Source organism: Equus asinus, chromosome 1, assembly GCF_041296235.1.
Source record: "Equus asinus isolate D_3611 breed Donkey chromosome 1, EquAss-T2T_v2, whole genome shotgun sequence".
Lineage (NCBI taxonomy): Eukaryota > Metazoa > Chordata > Mammalia > Perissodactyla > Equidae > Equus > Equus asinus.
This window is the reverse complement of record NC_091790.1, coordinates 106,869,414-106,888,200: the sequence shown is the minus strand read 5'-3', so window position 1 is coordinate 106,888,200 and position 18,787 is coordinate 106,869,414.

Below are 18,787 nucleotides of genomic sequence, written 5' to 3'. Positions count from 1 at the left end.
GAGCCACCAAAGCAGAGCATGTGAACTTAACCACTCGGCCACAGGACCGGCCCCTCATCTTCTGGTTCTTAATAGTTTTATGTACTTTGGTGCTCCTGTGTTGGGTGCATAAATATTTATGAGTGTTATCTCTTCTAGGGGAGAGTGTCCCCTTTATCATTATATACTGCCCAGTTTCTTTTTTCCATCTTGATGGCTACTTTGTCTGATGTAAGTATGGCAATACCTGCTTTCTTTTGTTCACCATTAGCTTGGAGTATCGCCTTTCATCCCTTCACTCTGAGCCTGTGCATGTCTTTGGAGCTGAGATGTGTTTCCTGGAGGCAGCATATTGTTGGGTCTTGTTTTTGAATTCATCCTGCCACTCTGTGTCTTTTGATTCAAGAATTCAATCCATTTATATTTAGAGTGATTATTGATATATGAGGGCTTAATGCTCCATTTTAATTCTTGTTTTCTGGTTCTCTTGCATTTACTTTGTTTCTCTTCCTGTGTATTTTGAACTACCAATTTGGTCAGGTAGTTTTCTATGCTTGTTTTCTTAGTTTTCTCCTTATTTGTGATTTGTGTCTCTGTTCTGATAGTTTGTTTAGTGATTACCATGAGGTTTGTATAAAAAACCTTGTAGAAGAGATAGTCCATTTTCTGATCGCCTCTTAATCCTTTAAACTAACCCAATTCCACTCCATTCCTCTTACTCTTCTAAGTTGTTATTGTCACATCTTGTTCCATCTTTTGTTGTGAGTTTCTGGTCAAAATGACAATATTCTATTTATTTTTGGTGTTGTCCTTCCCTTTATCTTTAACATTATAATTAAGTGTTTGCTAAACTGTTCTGAAGGAGGGTTGCAATTTTCTGATTTTGTCTATCTATTTATGTCCTTGCTCATGGTTTTGTAACTCCTTTCTTTTTTTTTTTCTGATATGAGGACCTTCTGAGGACATCTTGTAGGAGGGTATTGTGGTCTTAGCTTTTGTTTATCTGGGAAAGCTTTTATTTCTCCATCACATCTGAAGGTTATTTTTGCTGGATAGAGTATTCTTCACTGAAAGTTTTTTTCTTTCAGAATTTTGTATATGTATATCATTCCACTCTCTCTTATCCTGCAAGGTTTCTACTGAGAAATCTGCTGAAAGCCTGATAGGGGTTTCTTTGTAAGTTATTTTCTTCTTCCTTGCTGCTCTTAATATTTTTTCCTTGTCATTGACTCTTGCCAAGTTTACTACTATATACCTTTGAGAAGGTCTTTTTATATTGATACAGTTTGGAGATCTCTTGGCTTCTGTCACGTATATTTCCAGTGCCTTGCATAGGTTTGGGAAGTTCTCAGCTATTATTCCTTTTAATAAGCTTTCTGCTCCATTGTCCTATTCTCCCTAGGAAATACCTATAATCCTTATGTTGCTTGTCCTAGTTGAGTCAGATATTTTTGGAGAATTTCTTCATTGCTTTTTAGCCTTACTTCTCTCTCCACCTCCATCTAAAGCATTTCTATATTTCTGTCCTCAAGATTGCCTCCATAATATCAGTCCTATTGTTCAAAGAGTTCAGATTTTTCTTTATCTCGCCCATTGATGTTTTTCATCTCCAACACTTGTGATGGGTTCTTCTTCATACTTTCAATCTCTTTCATGAAGAGTTCACTCTGGTCATAAAATTTGTTCCTGATTTCATTGAATTGTGTATCTGTATTTTCTTTTAACTCATGAGTTTTTTTATGATAGCTACTTTGAATTCTCTGTCAATTAGATTATAAATTCTAGGGTCTTCAGGAATGATTTCTGGGTACTTAGCCTTTTCCTCCTGGTCTGGAGGTTTAAAATATTTTTACATACTGCTTGATGGTATGGATTTGTATCTCTGCATAGAGATAGTATTTGGTCACAGTTTCCCCCTGCTGCCACTTGGGGGAGGGGGTAGGAGCTGTGTAGTCTGAGCCCACCAGGCTCCCCATCAGCTGTGCCTATTCAAGTTGGAGCCACTCCTTGGGATCACAGCAGTCCTGTGGTACTGCCAAACAAACCAGAAAACAATTACACAGGGGCTCTGGTCTGCTGCCGCTTGCTCCCACAGTCCTTTCCAGATGAGCTCCTCCCTTCAGAGGGCAGCAGGGAGCTTGTTTACCTGTACTCACAGCTCCGCTGTGGTCTGTTTCCAAGTTGTAGCAGCTGTTGTACTGTGTGGGTGAAGCCTCCCCAGTAAGTCTGAGTCAGAGTCACTCCCTGGCACTGCTGTGGGTCTGTGGACTCCCCCACCTGTCAAGAGAGTGATCATACAGGTGTTCAGGGCTGCTGCTGTCTGCTCCCATCATCCTGCTGACTCTCATCCCCTGCTCTGGGACCACAGTGGTACTGTGGTCATTTGAGACACCTGGGAGCTTGTTTGCCCAGCCACAGATATGCTGCTCTCTGCTCCAAGGTCTGCTCCTAGGTCGCACAAATTGGACAATCTAGAAGAAATGTATGAATCATTAGACTCTTACAACCTCCCAAAATGGAATCAAGAAGAAATAGAGACTCTGAATAGACCAATCAAAAGTAAAGGGATTAAAACGGTAAACAAAAACCTCCACAAAATTAAAGTCCAGGACCAGTTGGCTTCTTGGGAGAATTCTACCAAACATTCAAAGATAATTTATTACCTCTTCTTCTCAAACTATTCCAAAAAATTGAGGAAGATGGAAATATTCCTAATACATTCTACGAGGCCAACAGTACCATGATCCCAAAACCAGACAAAAACAACACAAAGAAGGAAAATCACGTCAATATCGCTGATGAACATAGATACAAAAATCCCTAACAAAATATTGGCAACCTAAATATAGCAATACATTAAAAAGATCATACACCATGATCAAGTGGGATTCATAACAGGGACACCAGGATTGTTCAGCATACACAAATCAGTCAATGTGATACACTGTATTAACAAAAGGAGGACCAAAAACCACGTGATAGTTCCATAGTTGCAGAGACAGCATTTGACAAGATCTAATGTCTGTTCATGCTAAAAACACTCAATAAAATGGGTATAGAAGGAAAATACCTCAACATAATAAAGTCCATATATGACAAACCCACTGCCAACATCATATTCAATGGGGACAAACTGAAAGCGATGCCACTGAGAACAGGAACAAGACAAGGGTGCACACACTCACCACTCTTATACAACATAGTATTGGAGGTTTTGGCCAGTCAATTAGGCAAGAAAAAGAGATAAAAGGAATCCAAATAGGCACTGAATAAGTGAACTTCTCACACTATACAGACGACATGATTTTATATATAGAAAACCCTAAAGAATCCATCAGACCACTATTAGAAAGAATCGACAACTACAGCAAAGTGGCAGGATACAAATTCAATGTACAAAAATAAGTGACATTTCTGTACCTTAATAACGAACTAACAGAACAAGAACTCAAGAATACAACCCCATTTACAATTGCAACAGAAAGAACAAAATATCTAGGAATAAATTTAACCAAAGAGGTGAAAGACCTATATAAGGAAAACTATAAGACATTACTGAAAGAAATCAATAATTGCATAAACAAATGCAAAGATACTCCACGTACATGGATTGGAAGAATAAACAGCTAAAATGTCCACACAATCTAAAGTAACATACAGTTTCAATGTAATCCCAGTCAGAATCCCAATGACATTCTTCACAGAAATAGAACAAAGAATCTTAAAACTTATATGGGGCAACAAAAGACCCCGAATAGCCAAAGTAATCCTGAGAAACAAGAACAAGGCTGGTGGCATCGCAATCCCTGACTTCGAAACATACTACAAAACTATAGTAATCAAAACAGCATGCTATGGGTATAAAAACAGGCACACAGATCAACAGAACAGAATTGGAAGCCCAGAAATAAAACCACACATCTACAGACTGCTAATCTTTGACAAAGAAACCAAGAATATACAATGGAGAAAGGAAAGCCTCTTTAGTAAATGGGGCTGGGAAAACTGGACAGCTACATGCAAAAGAATGAAAGTAGATCGCTATCTTTCTCCGTATGCAAAAATAGACTCAAAATGAATCAAAGACTTGAAGGTAAAAGCTGAAACCATAAAACTTCTGGAAGAAAATATATGCAGTACACTCTTTGACATCAGCCTTAAAAGGATCTTTATAAATACAATATCCACCCAGACAAGGGAAACAAAAGAAAAAATAAGCAAGTGGGACTTCATCAGACTAAAGAGCTTCTGGAATGCAAAGAAAATCAAGATAGAAATGAAAAAACAATCCACCAACTGGGAGAAAATATCTGCAAATCATGTATCTGATAAGGGGTTAATCTCCGTAATATATAAAGAACTCACACAACTGAGCAACAAAAAAATAAACAACCCAATCAAAAAGTGGGCAGAGAATATGAACAGACATTTTTCTAAAGAAGAAATACAGATGGCCAATAGGCACATGAAAAGATGCTCAAGATCACTAATCATTAGGGAGATGCAAGTCAAAACTACACTTAGATATCATCTTAGGCCCATAAGAATGGCTATAAGCAATAAGACAGAAAAGAATAAATGCTGGTAAGAACAAGCTGCTGGTGGGAATGCAAACTGGTGGAGCCACCTTGGGAAACAGTATGGAGAGTTCTCAGAAAATTAAAAATAGAATTACCATATGACCCAGATATCCTGCTACTGGGTATCTATCCAAAGAACTTGAAATCAACAATCCAAAGAGATTTATGCACCCCTATGTTCATTGCAGCATTATTCACAATAACCAAGACATGGCAGCAACCCAAGTGACCATTGACTGATGCTGGGATAAAGAAGATGTGGTATATGTACATACACTAGAATACTACTCAGCTGTAAAAAAAATACATAACCGTCCCATTCACAACCACACGCATGGACCTTGAGGACGTCATGTTAAGCGAAATAAACCAAAGAAAGATTTCACTCATACATGGAAGATAAACAAACACACGGGCAAAGAGAATAATTTAGTGGTTACCAGGGGGAAGGAGGGGGAGGGTGGGCACAAGAGGTACAGGGGCACATTTATATGCTGTTTGACAAATACTAATGTACAACTGAATTTTCACAGTGTTATCAACTATTTAGACCACAATTAAAAATATATATATTTTTTTATTTTATTTTATTTTATTTTTGTTTTTTAAAGATTTTATTTTTTCCTTTTTCTCCCCAAAGCCCCCCCCCCCCCCGGTACACAGTTGTATATTCTTCGTTGTGGGTCCTTCTAGTTGTGGTATGTGGGACGCTGCCTCAGCGTGGTTTGATGAGCAGTGTCATGTCCGCGCCCAGGATTCGAACCAATGAAACACTGGGCCGCCTGAGGCGGAGCGTGCGAACTTAACCACTAGGCCACGGGGCCAGCCCCTAAAAATATTTTTTAAAAAGTAACTAATGGAGCCTGGATTCAAACCAAGTCTAAGAAATTCCCAATCCCCTTGCCACCATCCATTCAATATATATAGAATTCAGTATACATATATATATATATAGAATTTCTTTTTAAACTAGAAGTGTAAGGAACATGAAGGAAATTTCAGAAAGATTGCAGAAACTCAAGAATAACTCTCACATGCAGGTAAATAAAGAATAGAGGTCATTCGTGAAATGCATTCATTCAATTAACAGTGGTGGACCTCAAAAGGCAGTAGAAATTTGTTCTAGCACATATGAGTTGAGTTGATCACTGTTTGCAAAAGTTATTTTTTTAAAGTCATGACAGAAATCACTTATCCATGAAATGATAAATTATTGAATGTTGAACATTGTGCAAATTTATTCCTTCCTTGAAAGCATAAAGCAGGTGCTACTAATTGACATTTTGCAGATGAAACAGACGCTTAGCGTGGTTAAGTAACATAACTCATGGTTGTCTAGCTAATAAAGAGCACAGCAAGAATTTGAACCAAGTCTGTCAGTCTCCAGAGCCTGTGCCCTAAGTAACCTGGTTGGTGGTTTGTGATTCAGGGATTAATTTCTGTCCTCCTTGGACCCTTGCATTTGAATGCAAAATGTGATGTTATACTTCCTATTTGTTTTCAATTCCCTGCTTACTGCTTACAAAGTACAGTATTTTGATTACATTTAGTTACTTACACTACCTTCTAGCACCCCCTCCTGGCTATTTTGAATTAACTTTTGCATATGGAGGTAAGGGACTAAATTGCTTCTTTTGAGGCAGTGCCACTTGTTGAAAAGACTGTCCTTTCCCTCTTGAATTAACTCAGCAAGTTTCTCAAAAAGCAATTGACCATAAATATAAGCATTTATTTCTGGACTGTCAGTTCTCTCCATTGACCTGTGTGCTCTCCTTGCCCCAGGACCACACTGACTTGACGACCGTAATTTTATTTTTACGTAACTTTGAAATCGAGTTCTGTAAGGCCTTGCTTGAAAGGCCTGCCCTGCTGTCCCCAGAGCCCTCAATTTTTTAAGTAATGAACTTTGTCAGACCCGTTGCGTGTGTGGCATCATCAGTGTCAACATCGAAGTCACATTTTAGGGGCTCAGTTCCCCACACTATTCTTGTAGGGTGATGGAAGTGTCCTCCAACTTTGTTTATTGTCAATATTATTTTGGCTATTCAAGGTCATTTGTGTTTTCATGTAAAGTTCAGGATGAGATTATTAATTTTTCCCCTAAAGCCTGCTGCATTAAACTTATGGATTAATTTGGGAAGAATTGCTGCAATGATAGGACCAGATCTTCTAATCCACGAACAAAGATTCTCTCTGCATTTATTTAGACGTTCTTTAATTTTTCCTGGCATGATTTATAGTTTTCAGGCTACAAGTTTTCTTTTGTTAAATTAATTCCTAAGTATTTTATTCTTTTTGGCCCTATTATGAATGTAATTGTTCTTTTACTTCCACTTTCAAATGGTTCATTGCTCATATGTAGAAATACAATTGAGATTTTGTATATTGAATATTTGTATCTAGTAACTTTGCTGAACCAATTTTAATTCATGTTTTGGTTTTATTTGTGTAAGGATTCCATGGAGTTTTGTTGCATATGGAATCATGTCGTCTGTGGATAAAGAATGTTTTACTCATTCCTTTTCTGGATATCTTTAATTTTGTTTTTCCATTGTTACACTGTCTAGAACCTCCAATACAATGTTGAATAGAAGTGGCAAGAGAAGACGTCTTTGTCTTGTTCCTGGTCTTTGGGGAAAAGAATTCAGTCTTGTACCATGAAGTGTGATGGTAGCTGTGGGTTTTCACAGATGCCCTTTATCAGGTTGTGCAAGTTACACTTTATTCCTAGTGTGTGGAGAGTTTTGATCATGAATGGACATCAGATTTTTCAAATGCTTTGTATGCATCAATTGAGATGATCATGTGGTTTTTGTCCTATTTTCAGTTAATATGGTGTGTGATTTTAATTGATTTTTGAGTGGTAAATAAACTTTATGTCTAGGATAAATCCCACTTGGTCATGTTTATAATCCATTATGTATGTTTCTGGATTCATTTTGCTAAGATTTTCTTGAGGATTTTCTACCTATGCTCATGATTTTTGTACCTACTGGTGAGGATTTCGTATTATGTCTTTGGCTTTGATATCAGGGTAGTGCTGGCCTCACAGAACACAATGGGAAGTGTTCCCAACTCCTCTGTGCTCTGAATGAATACTTTTTGTGAAGGATCAATATTATTCTTTCTTTAAATGTTTGATAGTTTCTCCAAGGAAACCATCTGCGCCAGGGATTTCCTTTGTGGGAAGATTTTCAATTACTAATTTAATTTACTTATTATTTATAGGTCTATTCAGATCATTTATTTATTATTGAGTCAAATTTCTTAATTTGTGTCTTTCTAGGAATTCATCCATTTCTTCTAAATTATCTGGTTTCTTCATATAAATTTTTATACTATTCCTTTACAATCCTTTTTAATTTCTGTAGGATTGGTATTGATGTTCTTCCTTTTTCCTCTTGATTTGGTAATTTGTGTCTACTCCTTATCTAATAGATAATTCTAGCTTAAGGTTTGTCAAATTTGTTGATATTTTCAAAGAACTGACTTTTGTTTTCATTGATTTTTATCGCTTCTTTTCTGTTTTCATCAATTTTTCTCTCTTCTTTTATGTTTTCCATTTCAATTATTTCCATTCCTATCATTATTATTTCCTTTATTCTGCTTGGGCTAGGTTTAGCTTGGTCTTTTTTTTTGCTATTTATTTAGACTGTTTTTCTTTTCTGATACAGGCATTTAAAGCCATAGATTTCTACTAAAGTATTGCTTTTGTGACATCTTATAAATTTTGAAGTATTGTGTTTTCATGCATTCCTCGGTTTTCAGCAGGTTTCCTATGATGTGTGAAATTATGTCCCCTGTGAGATGTAGCAGCTGATGTCGCTAGTGAGTGTTTTTCTTTTTTTAATTTTTAATTCTCTTATTTTTCCTAATTCCCTAGGGATCACCCGTGTCTACGTAGCTTAATGGTAGCCAGTGATTGGACAGAAATTGTGCTCAAGCACCTTGATGAAGACTCCCATCCTCTGCCAGGTGGATATGTGTATGTATTGGGGAGCGCATTCAAATTTCTGGCCATTTTGAGTCTTCCCCAGCTTGTACGTTTTGCTGAGTCCTTTCATGTCTCCTCTGCAAATGCTCGCAGCCTCGGGGTTGCCCAGGAGTCTTTGGCTAGCTCGGGCTCATTTTGGGTCTTCGCTAATGATGCACAAAGCTTCAGACAAGCTTATGCTTACTGCAGCCATGACCACAGCTTCAAACTTGCAAACCACTGATTTTGTCAGCTCAACATCGCCTCATTCCCCCCCAAATTAAGTGAGCTCCTTTCAACTGTGTAATTTGTTGACAGGCCTCATGACCTACCCTACCCTGAAAGAATCTCCGTGCCCATTGAGCTGGGTATTAGGAGCTGGGGAAGGAATGTGAGAAGCTCTAGGCAAGAACACCTGTGTTGTTGCCTGAATTCTGCAGTTTTTCAAGCATAAACATTTCTCAGATGGTTGTATGCCTTTAGTCATTTCCTGAGTGCTGAAATGCTTAGTTTTGCTCATCTAGTCCAGCTATAATTGCTTTTCAAGAAGAGACTTTAGTGACCTCCTCACTTGCCCAGAGCCAGAAGGCCTTGCTAGCATTCATGTTTATGTTATGTAAAGCATACATATTATTAAGTTTTAATTAAAAGTTTTGCCTTATTTAGGACTCACAAGTAATTCGAAGACATGTCAGCTCATTGAGCGTCCAAGGCAGTTAGCCTGATAGGTGGCAAGTGAGCCCAGAAATAGGAAGACTTGGCCTGACCATCTTCCTCAGACTCCTTTCAAAGCGAGAAGGCAGTTAAACACCCCAGAGTCTCTATGATTTACAGCAGTTGAATAGGCTGGGATGTGAAGCCTTTCAACTCCTGTATCTTTCTCTCTTTATTTCACCACGAAGATATCCTGAACTATGTGACGCTGATGAGGTTGTGATGTGGGACACAATATTTTCTTAGGATCCTCGGCCATTCTTTCTCTTGTACCAGGTTTGTTCTTGGCTACAGTTCAGGTAGACGTTCTCATAAGAAAACACGTCCCTCTTGAAGTGTGTTGTCTGACAAAAGGAAAGCATGGGAGGCAGGCTGCTTCTGAGGGTGAGGAGGTCACATCCCTGACCTGCTGCCTCGGTCTTCTTGCTGCTTCTTTTTATTCCCTTCCCTGATTGTGAGACTAAAGCAAACTTTTTATAAAAATGTGGAAAGACAGGGGCTGGCCCCGTGGCCGAGTGGTTAAGTTCGCGCGCTCCGCTGCAGGCGGCCCAGTGTTTCGTTGGTTTGAATCCTGGGCACGGACATGGCACTGCTCATCAGGCCACGCTGAGGCAGCGTCCCACATGCCACAACTAGAAGGACTCACAACAAAGAATATACAACTATGTACCGGGGGGCTTTGGGGAGAAAAAGGAAAAAAATAAAATCTTTAAAAAAAAAAAAATGTGGAAAGACAAAAATAAAAATCACCTGTCCGCCAAATTCCTCAGGAACATCAGTGTGACGGTTTAGCTTTTTCCTTCTAGTGTGTTTGTAATTCACATGACTGTGGTCACATGGCCCATATTATTTATATCCTCTTTTAAAGATTAAAAGATCAATTTATTTTTGTTGTAGAAATTTTGGAACATCTAGAAATGTATGTAAGTCTCCTGGCTATTTTCTTCTAGTCTTTGTGATTTGCACCTTTTTATTTAGTTTTTTATTTTTGTCAAATATGATCTCACAGTACCTACTTTCATTACTATAAATTTTATTACTTTTTACTATATAGCATATGCAGTTTCCATGTTGTTATAAACCAGAAATATATTTTTAAGTGAATGTAAGATATTCATGGAAATAAAATAACTAACTTTTCTTCTACACTCACACACTTAGATGTTTTCTCTAGTTGTTAGAGGGGAAATCTGAATAAAGGAAAACTAGTGCTATTTCCTCAGGGGTATATCCTAAGGAAGTAATTTCAGATTGGAATGACTGGACCAAATGCACAAACAAATATAAGCCTCACGAGTAATTGGCCCTCAATGGTAGTAACAGCAGTTTATGACAACAGTGCACGAGAGTGACCATCAGGCATTGCTCTTGGAGTTAGAAAGCCCTCATAGCTCTCTCAGTCATTGAGAACAGCGATTGGGAAAATACATAGATCAAATTATTTGTACCAATACTCAAAGTTATCTGGACTTGAGAAAGAGCTGCAAGCTTTTCAGTAGGAATAGCAATGGATAGTAATTCTTGGTCTATGGGAATATTTTTACAATTATATAAGTGAATCCATTTTGACAGATTAGTGGGTGTGATCGATCCTATTTTAAAGGCTTTCATCCTACAAGGAATAAAGTAAAACTTTATGGTACAGTTGTAGTTTTGTTAACCTGAATCACTTGAAGATTAAATATATGCATCTTTCATTTAAAATGTTATGCACACATGCTCTAATTTTGAAGAAATTGTTTCTTACTTTAATGCAATGTGGTAATTTTTCTACTTCCCCTTGCCTACCATGTAGGCTCTGAAGAAGCTAAAGAAAAGCTGGACAGTGAACACTCACTTTTAGAACTATGAGCACTATTTTTGTAAACGTAAGTCTTTGAAAAGGAAACTGTAATAACAAAGTAGTTTTATGGAGAATTTCTTTGAGTAGATTCCAAGTAAAATTCAAAGAATATGAGTGTGAGTGAATAGCCAGATTTGTTGTATTTACATTAATTTATCATTCACATTTTAGCAATGTCATATTTCTTAACATTTTCTGCACACATATAAATTTGTGAAGCATGAAAAATACCTCAGAGTCCCAAATGTCTAAGGAATGGGCATGAGTTCGTTATTGTTGACTTAGCCAGAATGTCTCTGTGTCAGACATGTTTTATCCAGAAACCCTAACCTAGTGAGCTGTGGGGTTGCAGTCCTATGAAATGTGGTCCTGTTATTGTCTCCATTTATACCTGAGGCAAGTGAGACTAGAGTGGGCGAGCAACTTGTCCAAGGTCACATAGCAAGAAAGTGACAGAGCTGAGACACAGGCCCGCCCAGTGTGGATGCAGGGTCTGCTCCAGCCCTGCACTGGGATGTCTCTCAAGTGCTCTGGAGCCTCAGAGATGCAGGATGTGATCGTCAGAGCAGCAGTTCGTGCTGGGCCTCAAGGTGGTCACGTGGGTGAATCCCTTCAGGTCATCACAGGAAATAGTTCATCCTCAGAGACACAAGCAAATGAACTGAAGTCAACTGTAGCAGCAGCGACTCTGCCTAATGGTTTAGTCACAGAAGAGAGAGGTCGTGGGTGGACTCAGAGTCGTGGAGAAGCAGAGGCGGCCGGAGTCATGGTGGGTGGAGGCCCTGTGCCCGCAGCAGAAACACCCGACACGCTGCGGCCCCTTCTTTCCACAGCAGTGGTTGGACGTGAAGCAACGACGTGGGCATGTGAATAGTAGATTATTTCCTAAAATGCCTTAAATAAATTCTTGTGTGACCACACCCAGGGGCCTTCAAGTCTCTGTGACACAGCTCATCTTCAGGACACAGACGTTGTTATGAATTCATAAGGCAATGTAGCATTTGACCTTTACACTGAATCTCAAATAGTTTTGTGTTGTCTCTTTTCTAGTGTGAAGAATCCTTATTGAAAGTCACTGGAGGAAAAAAAGGACTAGAGATGGGGTCTCCCTACTGCAGGCTGAAATGCTAACACCCACTGCTGACTTCACTGAACGGCTAATAAAGAATTTATTCATCCTATTGCCTCACAGACACTGTCCCACATCCACACCCATTTTGTAGCCTGCCTGTGGCTGGTAAGATAAAGGAATGACCCATCTTGTATTCAGTGAGACCAAGTCTGATCTTTTAATGAAGAGTTGGGGAAATGCATTGTGCTGCATTCCTAATCAAACGACTTCTCGATGTATTGGAGTAACACTGTGATAATAAGCAAAGTATCTTTTTATTTTGATTCACGGAATGGAATTCTTTTACTTCGTGTCTCAGATTTCTTCTGTATTTCTTTTTTGACAGCATGCATTTCTCTTTTTATTTTTAACTCATGCACATGTGCTGTTTGTACAATTTGAAAATAATAAAATTCAACATATCAAAAATATTACTTTTATTTTTCATATTTGCATTGTGTATTTTGCCAAAAGTGTTGCAATTACAAAAGGGAGACTGGTAGGGATTGTGCACACATATAAAATATCACCAGATGTTTTCTATTACTTTTGTCATGAGATGTTGTCTTTCTCCTAAGGTATGGTTCTGACTTAGTCTGAGTACCCCAATTTTGAACATACACTGTGAAATCGTTGCCATCATTTTCCCTTTATGTTTAGCTAATTTGAATTAAAATGCACTAAATTATATGTTGAACTATCTTTTTAAACATGAATATTTCCCTCAATGCTTCATAGGAAGGCAATATGTTTATTGGTTTTCTTTCATTGTTTATTCCAGGAAAACTCTGTTCTGTGTAGTGGGTATGGTGCTGATTTGGGTGGAAAATGGCCATTTGTGCCAATCAAGTCAACTGCTTCTGTGTTTGTCTAAGAATGGTCCAAATGAGAGAAATACAACTAGGAGGCTCGCTGAGATTCTGGGTCCTAAACAGAAGAGCTGCTTATGAAGGAGAATGGGGCCAGGAGATGCTCCAGGGTCTGCCGTGGGACTGAAACCTCAGGAACTCAATGATCTTATCACAGTGAGAATGTCCTGTCTCAGGTGTGGAGTCGCACAACGTCAAGCCCACAGACGATGCCTAAGTCAGACGTCAGTGTGTTAATTTAACCTGAGAAAGAGCTCTCTTCCAGACATGCTGGGCTCACTCAGATGAGGCAGCCCATCCTCAGATGAAGCCGAGTCTCATCCAGAAGTTGGCTCTCAGAGCACAGACCAAGAGAAGTGAAGTATAAGATTTCAATGTTCTATGAGATCAGAATGTGAAAGCCCAAAGCGTTGATCTCTACAACAGAGCTCTACTTTCCCCTCTTACTGTGCAGATTGAGTCGGTGGGCTTGGGCACCCACTCTCTACCTTGCATGGGTGGGTGGGGATGGGAACATTTGCTCTTTATGCTCACATTGCTGAGGAACCTTCTTCTAAGTGACATAATGACACTTTTATCTGATGTTAATGCTCTCTCTTAAGCCTTGCTCAGGTTGACTCTGACTCACTTTGGAGGGACTTACAAGATCCCGTATATAACATTCAATTATCCAGTTGAACTCAGGGCCTCTGTGTGTCTGTGTTCTTGCGAGGGACAAAGCACATCACTGTTGCCCACATCTACAGTCCATCCATGCTGCCAGGTTCATGGGCACAGTTCTGTGCCATTCTGTCTACACTGAGAAAATGAAACCAAAGGTACTAGCCTCAGTAAATGAAATACCATGGAAAAGCTCAGGTACTTGGTGGAATGTCAGGATGATCTTGGTGCTCCAAGAAGTCCTGTTTGCTCTTTCCTTCAGAACAGGGTCATGAGAGTGGACTGAGATGCAGCATCTGAGCTGTCCTGAGCATCAGACTCCCAACTCACATTGCAGCTTATTGGAGCAAACCTTGTATGTACAATGCAAGGAAACCTCTACCCACAGCCTAAGAGTGTGTTTGACAGCAAGCATGTATGTGTGTAGATAGATATTTTCCTCCCATTGGCTGTGGTCTTTTGAAAATGAGCAAGGTTGGTTGTGGTTTAACTGCTCTTAATTTATCTTATGACACCCTAGCCACTGCTTGCACAGCCCCAAACAGTAGTGGTCCGTAGAGTTTGAGCATTTTACATGAATCAACCACATTGGACAGAGCATGTAAACAGAAGAAACCTGAGAAAATAACACACCAGCAGCCACAGCTGCACCTTCCTGCTACCCAGGCTGTCCCCTCCACCACCTGTGCTCTCCCTCTCTGTACCGCCTAGTTCAGGGCAGCCCAGGCCCAGTGCGGAAGGAAGCTGCTCAGAAGTTGGAAACCACAGGAGACACTACCAAGTAGTGCCTGGCAGTGAAGTCAGCTCCACAAAGCTTTCAGTGATTTGCAAGTTTCCCCTCTTTGGTTCTACTCTTTCTCAAGGTAGATATAGTTCCAGGCCTCTAAGGAGAGGGCCAGGAATTTGACCTAGAGAATTCTGACCAAATTCATGAAACTCAAGGAGAAGATCCAGTTAAATTTAATCTTTCTTGGATCTCGTGGGTCTTATTTTGTTTCCAAAGGAGAACCACTCTTGGTTTCCAAAAGAATGCATTTCACAGAAACTGAAGCTCATTGTCAGGAAGAAACAAGAAATTTTTCCCAATTTTGAATAAGACATTGTTTTAACTTTTGTATAATAACAATGACTTTAAAAATATTAGTTAAAGAAAATAGCAAAACACAGAATCTCTTATCATTTTTTCATCCTCCTAACATACATTGAACATGTTGTTTTATGCCTATTATTGTAGATATACAGTCAAATATAAATGTGTCATACCTATTGAGTGTTATTACTCAATAGAAAATAATGATCAAAGACATGAACAAATAGTCCACAGAAAAATAAATATAGACTTTCAATATATGAAAAGAAGCTTCTCCTCACCATAGTAAGAGAAAAGCATATTACAACTGCATTGAGAGACTATTTTTCACCCGTCCGATTAGAAAGTCCTGAGGCACATGCTTGGCATTCACTAACCCTGTGTTAGAAGTATCAAATGGTGCTCTCTCTATCATAGATTTGTTGGCAATACCTATCAAAATAACCATCACACACATTCAATATAACAGAAAATGCTATCACAATTTCAGCATTTCTTCTAAGACCAAAGATTGGAAATGAGCCAATGGTGTATCACAGGGAACTGATTGCATAAGGTGCTGCACATTGACCAGTGAAATCTCATGCAGTCGTCTAAGTGTCCCTCTACACTGACATAAAAAGAGCTCTAGGATGTCTAAGAGAAAATAGAAATGCAGAATAAAATATAATGTTCACTACCTCTGTGTGAGAAAGTAGGAAATGAGAATAAACATGCAGGGATATATATTTACATGTGTACATTCATATTTGCACAAATAAAAACTGGGAAGATGCACAAGACACAAAAGTCTGACCTGTGAGAAGTGGGGAGATAGAGACAGTGCTTGAAGCAAAATCTCTTAATTCATTTTTAGAGTTTTTTGATTTTTGAACCAGGGTAAAGTATTATCTAACAATTTGTGTAGGGTCGTATTATGTATATTATTTTTTCAGCAACACTTTCTGATTAAGTTTACATTTCTTTAAATAATCTACACTCTTTGAGGTTGGGTATTATATAGTTTCATGACATCTTTTAGGTTATTTTGTAGTTTCTTATTGGGCATTTGGTTAACTTGTGGCTGCTATAAATGATGCTACAGTAAATGAACATCCTTGCACATAAAGCTTATTATATACCTTTCATTTCCTTGGGATATTGATGGGTTGAATTGTAATAACATTTTCCTGGCAGCAGCACATTCTCACTTATGTGATGGGCTCTGTGTGCATGTGATCTGGGACAGTAGTGCGGGAGCTCAGGAGATATTTCAGTCACTTGCTGGCCTCCAGTGAGTGAATGTTAGAATTAATGAAGGAGGTTTTTTAAAGTCCAATGCCTGGCCTGTGATGAATTCTGGGCTTCAGGGGTTTTTAAAGGCTCCCGAGAGCAGAGCCATTGACATAATGGATAAAAAGCAGGTCTTAAGTCAGGCAGACTTGGAGTCAATTGGACCCAGGCACTACTCTATGCTTAACCTTGTGCATATTTCTTAGCCTCTTCGGGACCTAGTCTTCTCATCAGTGAGATGAGCACGATACCGTATGCGGTACAGTGAGAGCATTAGACATAAAGCATGTAAACTGCCTAACAGAATTCCTGATGCTCACTAAGTTTCAGGTGGTTGCCATTATTCAACAAAAGCAAAGACAGCAAAGAAGCAAAAATAGAATAACTGTACATGATAGAGACCATGTATTTACTGAGAGAAGATTTCATGGTTAACAAAATGTTGAGTTTCTCGCCTGTTGGGTGAATTGTATCATGTTGGTCTAGTATCTCTGGTTATCTCCTATTACTTAGGATTTCTACATGGCAGTTGTATAGAACTTTTTGTAAGACAAAGGAGAAAATCAAAAATTATTTAATTATGGCCTGTTTGACTGACAGAAAGCCTTAAAAAATGAAGTCATTGAGGAAAAGAATTCCAAATGGTAAAGAGGAATCATAGTTGGGGAATTTTGAGAATTGTTGCTTTGAGGTTTCCCTCTGTTACAGTTGAGAAGTGTGCTGAGACTCTAGCTCTATAAAGACTGTTGAGACACAGGTGTTTTTATGTGAAATTGTGTACATCTTTGCCTACTTTTTCCATTGCACACCTGTGGATGCAACCTGCTCTTCTGGTATTTATTTTATCCAACCAGAGGTCATGGTCTTTAGTCACAGAAGCACTATTAGTGGGTGGAGGTCAGTGTATAAAAGTCTTTCCAGCATGAGAATTCTGTGGCAAGATGGCCTAAGACCCTCGAATCATCCGAACAGCATCGGAGCAAGGAGAGGAGGTGTGGACAGCGGAAGAGGCAGTTCTCTCCATCAGCTCTTAGCCCAACAAGGAGAGAATTTTCCTGTTTTAACTGAAACTAAAGTAACCTGTGTCTACTCTAGTAGCAAATAATGTAGAATAAAGAGCAGAGCTCCTGCAGTCGGCCTGCTGGGTTCAAATCCCAGCTCTCTTTCTTATCAGCTGTCTAACTAAGGGGACATATTCACCCCTCGCTGCTTGTTTCCCCATCTGTAAAAACAGAGGTAATTGTATATATCTCACAGGGGTCTCCTGAGAGTAAAATAAGTCAACGTGTACTTAGACCACTACCAGGAAGCACTGCCCCAGCATTTGCTATTAATACTGTATTAGAATGTTAATCACTGAATTTGCAAGCACTAGAAACCTGAAATTATTTAATTGGAACACTTTATTCCAAAGCTGGGTAACTTAGGCAATGTAACACGGTCAGGAACAAATGTTACAGCTGGTTAGAGCCAGCCCAAGGAGCCGAGGCTCTAACTGTAGGGTGTGAGGTGTGACTGCTGGGCCGGTTTGTCTCCGACCACTCCATGTGGCAGTCGTGCTGTGGTGGAAAACTACTGGGCCAAAAAGAATGCATAAACTACCTCCTAAATCAGAAATGCACCTGAACCTACCAGACGATTCCACAGTTGATTCTGAGGTCCTCCGGGCCCATTCAGCGTAGGGGAGACACTGTGGTGTCAGAAAGGTGCACCCAGAGAGCGCCATCAACGGGCTTCCTCTGCCCAAGGAACTCATTCCGTTTCACTGGCAGACCCCCAAAAAGCTGTCACAAATCTAGAACACACACTCACAAAATAAAGTAGGATTTCCATTGTGTTGATAACAAAGGGAATAATTATTGTAATCACACCATGTACAAGAGGAGAAAACACAGATGCACCCAGAAATCATTCAGGAAATTCTCACTGATTCCTTGCAGGATGCCTTTAGTAAAGAAGCAGTGCAGGTTTTGTTTTATTTTGTTTTCCCCAGCTGACAGTGGTTGAAGGGAAAGACACCTGATAGCAGATAAGAGCATACTAACTCTGAGTTCAGAGAGACCTGGCTTTAAGTGAGTATTATTTACAAAATATTGACCTTGTGCTGCAAAATTATTCTCTCCTATCAATACATTGTGGCTATAAATAAGCCTACCTCAGGGGGCTCTTAGCTTATGAGCAGCGTTAACTGGTGCATTGAGTAAACTCCCTGAGTCCCTGTGCTGTCCATATATAACCTCCAAGCAAGGAAATAGGATTGGCCACGACTGTCAGTGGTTTTGTGTGCGTGTGTCATCATTATTAACTCATCTAATCCACACAACTCCAGGAGACAGGGCGCTGTAACTCCATTCTACAGATGAGGAGGTTATAGCACAGAGAGTTCAAATAGCTTGCTTGAGGTCACACAGATGCTAATACTGGATGCAGGAATCAAGCCCAGGCACTTGGGGCTCAAAGTCCAGGGGCACAATCCCTCCACCATGGTGCTTCTTGGTGTGACTGCCGGTCTCATGTGGTTACTCTGAGGACCAGGAAACACAGTGCTTGTGAAACACTATTGTGGAGCTGAGCACGCACAGTGCAGGCATGCTACATGCTATACTGACACCATCGGAATGTCCCAAACCAAATGAGTGTGAATCTGGTGACCTTTGCAAGAGAAGTCACCTGGGGACTTTCATTTGACTGTGGCT